Consider the following 8,537-nt stretch of genomic DNA (forward strand, 5'->3'; position numbering starts at 1 on the left):
CTGCAACTCCAACCCATCCATAAACAAAGAGGCTGCAAGCAACCACACATACACAGACACACACAAAGATAGAGAGCAATGGGAAGAGAATACAGTCTTGGCATGGGAAAGCAAAGGAAGGACCCCTATGGTGAAATTCTATCATGCCCGGTTTCAATACGTCACAATATTTGCCTTGCAAATGCAGAACACCAAACCTTCTGTGTACAAATGCCAGTACAGCAACATGTATTCACATTTTCTGGCGTTTGAAATGATTTGGTTTGGTTGAAATGGTTTATTTAGACATGTGATGTGGGATTGACAGTTATAGTTTCATTACGCCAGAAATATGTCTTTGGATATGATGTGATGTGCAGGTGCACCAAAACCCAACGTGCGGACAGGTGACTGTCTCACAAAGAGAGTTTTTACCCCCAAATCCTGCCTTTTTTCATCCTTTCTCTCTGTCTTTCTCCAGCCAACCAAATAATCAACCAATCGACTGATCCACCAATGCGTGCATGCATGCATGTACAGTACATTACACCCACCCACACACTCTCTCTCACACAGCCTCGACAATAAACACACACACACACACACACATACACAAGCAGACACCAGTCATTCAGCCTCCTCCCTAATCCACAAGGTCAGTCATCGAGTGTGAGGATTAGTTGAAGGAGAACGCATCTAAAGGAAGACAAACTGTTGACTATTCAATGGTATTTTATGTAAAAAGATATACAATTGATATACAAAAATTATATAAAAAAAGATATACAACTGTGAACTAGATGTGTCGTTTACACATCTAGTTCACAATTGTATATCTTTTTACATAAAATATAATTCTATATACTTTACCCGAGTGAATGTAACGAGGACAATATTGCCTAAACTTGAAGTAATGAATAAATATAGAGAAAATAATGAACATAAATAATATATATATAATTGGCCTGTCTTTAGTCTATAAGCCTGTGCAGTTAGAAAACGTCCATGTTCCTTTCTGCTTGGATTCCAACGAGCAAGCACATATATCGCGTCATAAAATATCACATAATCAATACCAGTTCTTCCAGTGTAAAGTGCCTTCTGTGTTACATGTGAGGGGGAATGGCCTTAAACCTGTCAATGCAAACCCGGTTTATTCAGCATGAGATGTGTGCAGAGTCCTGATTTATTTGGTTTGGGCCACGGGATCATGATGTAACTCCGTTAATAGAGTCTTAAGTTCAGTATATTCTGCCGGAGCATCATGCAGGGTGTGCGCCTTTCAGAATTAAACACATCCTGTTTAGTCCAACCAAAGATACAAGCTTTGTCATTTTGCTGTCATATTAATGAAAAGCTAAACGATAACATGCAGATCTTTAGCAGGGATATTCACAATGTTCACCATCCCAGTTTAGCCGTTAGTTGGCATTCTGACAATTGTGTACTAGGCATCAAACACAAAGTACAGCTGATAGGAATGGCATTGTAACAGCTACTGTTGTCATAAAGCAAAGTATTGGGAAAATTAGGCCCAAAGTTGCATTCTTCCTTCATGACAATCGACCCAATGGTTATTTTGATATTTCAATCTGGACCAAAGTGGAACGACGACGTTTCCAACCCTAGAACCATGCTGCCATCGTTGCAAAAAATAAATCACCTAATGGGGCAGTTTTCCTTAGTCTGTTGAAAGTGAATATGCTGACACTCATTTAGGATTAGTAAAGGTTAAGGTTTGAATAATTACATACATTATGGGTGTGAAGAACATTTTCTGCCGGTTGTCAAGCAGCGCCCGATTCATAATTTGTGAAAAACTGCTGAAATCTAAAAATATTTCCTAGCGTAGCTCTCTCCTTGAAAAGAGTCCATCAGGTCACGGTCCATGACATGGCTAATAGTCATTCAATGAAGGCTGAAGATGAAAATAGGCTATTAATTGTACTTTGAAGCTGCTGCAGGTGTTCAGAACAATCCTCGGCCCCCTTTTTCTTACAGTTCCATTTATAACACCTCAACCCTCTCCAGCCTAAATTTATGCAAATAGTGATTTAAAAAAAAAGGCAAAGAAGAAAGAAAACAGAAAGTTCCTGTCACTGTGGCCGATGAGAGAGAGAAAGAGTGAATTGAAAAGGATGACCCCTGTGGGGTCAAGTTATTTAACCCCTGAGTACTCCAGTGCTGATGCAAGAGTTCCCAGCCTTAATCATACCATAAAATATGTCCTGTATCTCGCATTGGTTGTTTTGATTGCTTTGGTCTCTTATTTTTACCTTTTCCTTTTATGGCCCTACTTGGCCAGATGCATGGTTAATTTCTTATATTCTTTCGTATTATTGAAGGTTGTATTTTTTGTTGAACTGTAAAAATACCTAAATAAAATATCAAGTATGAAAAAAAAATATGTCCTGTATCTCACAGTCTCACCAGCAATAATACAATCCTAGTAATAAGCCAATAAGCCCAGAAGTAGTATATTATAATCATTATGATAATAATAGGAGCACTGTTAGCTGACAAGACACAGCTCAGACAGTTTAACTGTAAAATATACTGTAAATAAAAATGCACTAACTTAGACATAGTTTCTTCAGGTCACTTGGAGAGCTAATGTGCACTTGGAGAGCTAATGTCTTTAGCAGCTTAATGAGCGAGTAAGCCCTGCATTCCCCGTCCCCCCTGCCTTCATCTAAAGGGCGCTGGCAGTGACGACGCACCACTTTTCCAGGAAGACATTGTTGTCGAACCACGACACCTGATCCCGGCTTTCAGCAACCTCCAGTTCCCTCTGTACTAATTAAATGATTTTGCCAAAAATCTCTCCTCTCCATTTCACGGTGGTTGCACATAGAGCCTGCACACAGTTCTTAAGAAGATGTGTCTGGCAGCTGAGCTATGCAGCGATGCAATAAGCAGCTACTGGTGGCAAGAAAGAAAGCTCATCTTCCTGTCAGCAGCCCTCATTATCCTTCCTAAAATGCATCCATTAATGAAGTGGACATAGGTTGGGATACTGAAGGGGAGTCTCCAAAATGAATGTGATTCCAAATTAGCGTCCAATGGGAGCCTAAATTTGATCACAAATCCCATGTGCCGAAAGACCTGCGGAAAGAAAACCAGGATTAATTTTGCCAGCTTGTTTTCCCCCCTCCTCTCCTCTGCTATCTCAACCTCTCTGCTGCCTTCAAATTAAATAAGACCTCAATGGCTCCTCTACAGAGCATGGTAATTAGCCCTCTTCATGAGAAATGGAAGGAAAAAAAGAAGGGGTCCCCTTCTCGGGTCAAACCAGAAGCACCATTCAGAATGCACACAGTCATTTATCACCAAAAGAGGTTGCTTCCAAGAAAAGTGAATGAAAGGCTGATGGGCTTCCCCGCTGGGTTGCCTGGGCCCTGCTGGGCTGCCTGGATGCTGGAAATCACAGTCATGTGTGAAACGAGGATTTAGCCACTCGGGGACCGAGGAGCTCGGCTCATCATCAGCACCGCATCTGATTCAACTGCTTCCAGGAAGACAGGATTTACTGCCGAAAGTCCACACTTTCCGTTGAGCACAGGAAGCCACGGATAATAAAGGAAGAGGCCCCACGTTGCCATTAACCCTGATAAAGTGTGTGAATCAAAATATCTCTCACGGGAGAGATTTCCTGAGGTGCTATGAGATGAAAATCAATTTGACACACCGAGCTTGAGAAAAAAAGTCAACCAGACGTGAGCTTTCATCTCAAGTTGAGGGTGCAGAATGAACAAGTTGACTTTTCTGCCATCTTGGCACCCTTCATTATTCATTCGTCTTGTAAGGGGATTCACAGCAATGGAAGTAAGCCGTCTTTTCCCCCCTGGAGGTTATGACAGCATCAGAGAGCGGGGATGCTGTTTGCTGGCTGTCAGAAACAGAGAGGATGGGATAATAAGGCCGTGATCTCTCACCCCCTCGTCCCGGGCCTGTTTTCAACTTGTGTGTACAAGACGTATTTGGGATGCAGCATCTGCCACAAGCCCAGAGAAACCAGAGACCTTTAAGACACAGAGAGCCTTTATCCAGAAGAGCCTCGCCAGCAGGGGGGCGGGGGAACAGGAAGAAGAACAGTTGACCTCAAACTGACTGTCAGATGGAAGAGATGGAATATAGGCTTCCTAATTGTACTATTAACCAGGTATATGAGGATGTCTTGTTCTACTGCCTCTCATGACTGAAAAGGAATGACTGGCATTGTATACTTTTTTTAAATATTTTTTTTACCAAAACTAGCAGATACATGACAAACATATCATGAAGTTAAGTTTACAAATGATTGGCAATGGAGTCTTCGCCATTGCCGTGAATTGGTTATGGCAAGGCATGAGCACTCACCTTCTGATTCAATTATTCATATTTTAGATTGTATTAATACAATGTTAATTAAACAGCAGGCATCATATCCCAAAAAAGAATAAACGTATGGAAGTCCTCAGCTAAATCAAGGATGCACTTGTGGTTTCAGACAGTTTTGTGACATCCCTCTAAGAATGATCTAATCAGCACATTGGCCCGCTGCCATGTATTAACCTAAAGATATTTATCTTTAAAGTTGAGATTATAAATGTATGTTTCGCCTCGGAAGTATTGTATAAGCCTGATCTGGTGTTGTGTATTCTAATTTGTAGTTAGTATAAGTTTGTTTAACAGTGAAGCAAATCATGCAACCATGCCCATTTGATGAAGTGATGATTTGTTCTTTGAGCTCTTGGTTTCTTAATAATAATAGTTTTCTTCATATTTAGGCATGCCTGGTCCATAAGGTATGACTGAATGAATGATGAATGATATTCCCATTTTACATGCTTATTATATTCATGCTTGACAACATCCAATTTGAGGATCACATGTGTCCCAGTGTTGATGGAGGGAAAAGAAGTTTGTGTGTGTGTGATGTGCCGGTGCACGCCTTGTGTTAAGGAGCAGGTGTGCGTCTCTCTCCTGTGTATTGTAGACTGGTCTGTGTATGGGGGGGCTGCTGCTGAGGGACGTCCTCATTCATGCAACTAAGGAGTCCCTCAGGCCCCGACTGAAACCAGCAGCGCAGCAGAGTCAGAGTATTACCATGACAAAGGTCTGTGGTTGGATGCAGTATGATAAAGGCATGGTAGAGATGGAATAAAGACACCCCCTTATTTCACACACTCTCATTGGGGGTCAGACTAAAACTCTCTAAAGCATTTTGAGCTTTTATGACGTGATACGACATGCCTGTGCATCTTACACATCAGTGCCCGTGGGAAACATTCGCTTTATTCAAACGGAGACAAAATGTAACATGGACATTTTAATAAGTAAGTTCCCTCTCAGGTCATACACAGATAGTATTTTGTCCTTTTAAACCACAAAAATCAATTAAAGGCACAAACATTCTGTAAAGACAATGGAACACATCTACTTCAATAGACCATATAACTAAATCACAATAAAAACATCAAACTCTTGCTCCTTTTGTGAATTGATTCACAGCTCATTGAAGAAGGAGCAGTCCCTCCTTTCACGAAGGATATTTACATAAATGATTACCGCACCTTCTCGCTGCACTACGGAGATGTAACATGATGATGTTTTGTGCTTGAATGATCACAATAGATTAAGTTCAATTAAAATGTCGAACTCTGTGCCAGTGAACAACGCCCCACAGGATAATAAATAATGTTTCTGTTTCATTGTTCCGTTGTATTGATGAGCAATAATCAATCAACTAAAATCAGAGTTTCAGTAATGCAAACATTTCTCAACATTTGGAAAAAGACGTAATCTGATTGGTTGAGTTAAACCTGATGGGAGGAACCTGAAGTGTAATAATCAATTAGAAAAGGTGACTGGTATAAGATAGATAGATAGATAGATAGATAGATAGATAGATAGATAGATAGATAGATAGATAGATAGATAGATAGATAGATAGATCGGTAGATTGATAGATTGATTATTCATCCCCAGGGAGAAATTAGTTTGTAGCAGCAGCAAGCAAAGTTACATAGGAGACATAAAAATATGAAGTATGAAAAATGCTCAATATATACAATACAATAAAATAGCAGAGCATATTCAATTTAAGAAAATTAAATAATAAAGAAAATGCAAAAATGCAAAGTATTTACAGGTTAATGCTGGTTAACTTGTTAGCAGACCTGCTGATCAATATTAGTTAGTCTGATCAAAGTTAAATACTTAGCCCTTCCTCAAATTGCCCAGAGATTCCTTTATTATGCTACGCAAGCTGGTAGCATAATGTTTGGCTGCAGCTTGGACTGACACATCTTTGTTCAAATATTGGTATAAATGGTACATGACAAAATGTAAAGTTAGTGATCAATAAATGCCTCCATAGTCACATCAGAGCCTCATACAAAGATCCTGCTTGTCTTTTTTTCTGCCCTCCTGTCCATCCACCCATCTGAGTCTAATGCCTTTTCAGCATGTGTGCTCATGTGTGCAGGGGGCCTCCAGTGCCAAGCACTTCTGTAGCCCGGCTGTCCAGGCCAGGCACAATGGAGCCCAATTCCCCAGCCCCTCTGTGGCCTAAAGAAGTCCCCCTGCATGAGTGAAGGAGGACCACCTCAGTATCCGTTTGGTTATGTCGGACTATGAAAAACCTCCACAGTCCCTTTCCTCTTTTCCGTAATGCTCAATTAACTTGAGTGTTTGTACCCTGACCAGCATGACTCATTGGTTTGCTTTCCTCCTCCTTGTTAACGCACATGTACTCTAATATTCTTTACAGGTGCCTGTTTTACTACTGATAGCATGAGATATAATCTCAATCTGCATTGATCTCCACAGGGAAAGTATGATCTAATATTATAGGATGGTATGATTTAAATCTGTCGGTGGATTTCATGAAGCAAAGAGCTTCAACATAGGCAAAACAATTGACATCTTGTTGGGTTTTGGGTATACTTCAAACAGAGGTGTCAAGTAACAAAGTACAAATACTTCGTTACTTTACGTAAATAGAAATTTTTACTGCAGTATTTATTTTTCAGATGACTTTTTACTTCTACTCCTTACATTTTCAAACAAATATCTGTACTTTCTATTCCCTACATTTTAAAAATAGCCTCGTTACTATTTCATTTTGGTTTGTTTTCATTCCGGCTTGTCATCGTTCAAAAACACACACAAAAAAAACCTAGCCAGAGAAATCGCGCCATCCGGATAGAGTGAATTTGATTGTGGTTGGATGAGAAGTATAAACATATACCATTCCGACACCCTATTGGTTTTCTACGCGATGCACCTGCAGATGACACAAATCAACTGTTATAATTCACGTCACTCTCCAGCAAGGACAGCAGAAAAGCCTATTACAAAGATGTCCGTGTCAGAGAACTCGAGCGAAATATCCCACTCCCAACCAAGTATCAGCGAGGAGGTTGATAGCCAACAAGACCAGCCAACCCTTGTACATCCCTGGCCGTACCTGGAAGAATTTTTCGAGATGGTTGGGTGCAAAAACAATTTGTTTTGAATGCGCTGCAAGCTCTGCGCACCCAAGTACCACGAGCTAATGGCTTTCAAAAACTCGCCGTCGAATTTGAAAAAGCATATTGAGGTAAGCTGAAAGTTTGTTATTATCAGTCGATTATTGACAAAATATTGTAGTAATCTAGTTACGTAAATTTGCCATGTTTGCTATGGCTAGGCCTAGGTGCATGCCAAGACATGCCATGGTTTTATTGCTTAGCAGTAGCTAGGCTATGATTCAACGTTGCTAGTTTGTTTGGCTCTGTGTGAGATTTGATATTCGACTTTAGCCAAATGTTATCTGAGTTTATATTATTTCTATATTTAACATCTGTATGTTAATTGCGCAAAACTATAGTTTCCGTTATGATAGTCGATTATTGACTAAATGTTGTAGTAGTGACCAAGTAACGTACTGGCTAATGGTAAATTTGCAATGTTTGCTATGGCTAGGTACATGCCAAGACATGCCATGGTTTTCTTAATAGTAAAAGGCTGTGATTCAACGTTGCAAATTCGTTTGTTGGGCTCTGTGTGACATTTGAAATTCGACTTTGGCCAAAGGTTTATCTGAACTTATATTATTGCTATATGCAATATTTGTAGGTTAATTGTGCAAAGTTGTAGTCTACAGCTTGTTGATGAAGTATGTACTAAGGATAGGCATGATCCTGTCTGTGTCTGAGAGTGCGTGCGCCTGTGTAGGGCAGACCCCATGGGTCCTTGTAAAGATGCAATAGGCCCAACTATCAGCCAAATGCAGTTTAAAATGAATTAAAGTTGGACTATCTCATCAATAATGCTAGTTTTTGGTCATGCCAGCAGCTGCTTGTGGTCCTAAAACAGCTGTAAATATTCCGGTCTGCTCAACATAATTGCATAAACCAGTGAAACTGCTCCCTAACTTGTAGTCTGACCTTCTTTCATGAACTTCAAGCAGGACATTTAATACAGCGGAAATCCTAGATAATCTGAGTTTGTGGTTTGAGAGAAATAATATGATTCTCAATCTGTACCTGTACATTCATTCTCTCCACAGAAGAAACACCCCACTCGTCTAG

Source organism: Taurulus bubalis (assembly GCF_910589615.1).
Source record: "Taurulus bubalis genome assembly, chromosome: 12".
Classification (NCBI taxonomy): Eukaryota; Metazoa; Chordata; class Actinopteri; order Perciformes; family Cottidae; genus Taurulus; species Taurulus bubalis.